Genomic DNA, 466 nt, shown 5'->3' on the forward strand with positions numbered 1-466 from the left:
ATAAGAGAGATGGGCGGGGTTGTGTGACGGAGGCTTTTTGTTTACCACGCCCTTTTTACAGTACGGGCTCTGTTGTGTATGGGACGCTCTCCTTGCTCGGAACTGATGAAGCAATACAGCCTCTTCTCAGCTGAAACAATACGCTCATCTAAAACGCATATAAAAACAACAAACATTGTTGTTGATTAATTTTGTTTCATTATGCCGATGCTCAATGTATGTCATTTTATTATTGAGATCAATTTGTTTCAATGTTTTTGCTATAATTTTGTCATTGGCACTGTGCAACAGAAGCTCTGATTAAGTGTTTTGTGATCACAGGATCAGCCTGGGTGTATCAGAGCATAACTTTGCTTAGAAAGTTTTGAGTGCGCAAGTGGCGGTGACAAAAACCACTCTATACCCTGTTCCTTAAAATATCACTTTGTAGTGCAAATTTGAAGAAAGCAACCACTTAGCAACTTGA

This window comes from Polyodon spathula, chromosome 48 (genome assembly GCF_017654505.1).
Source record: "Polyodon spathula isolate WHYD16114869_AA chromosome 48, ASM1765450v1, whole genome shotgun sequence".
Taxonomy (NCBI): Eukaryota; Metazoa; Chordata; class Actinopteri; order Acipenseriformes; family Polyodontidae; genus Polyodon; species Polyodon spathula.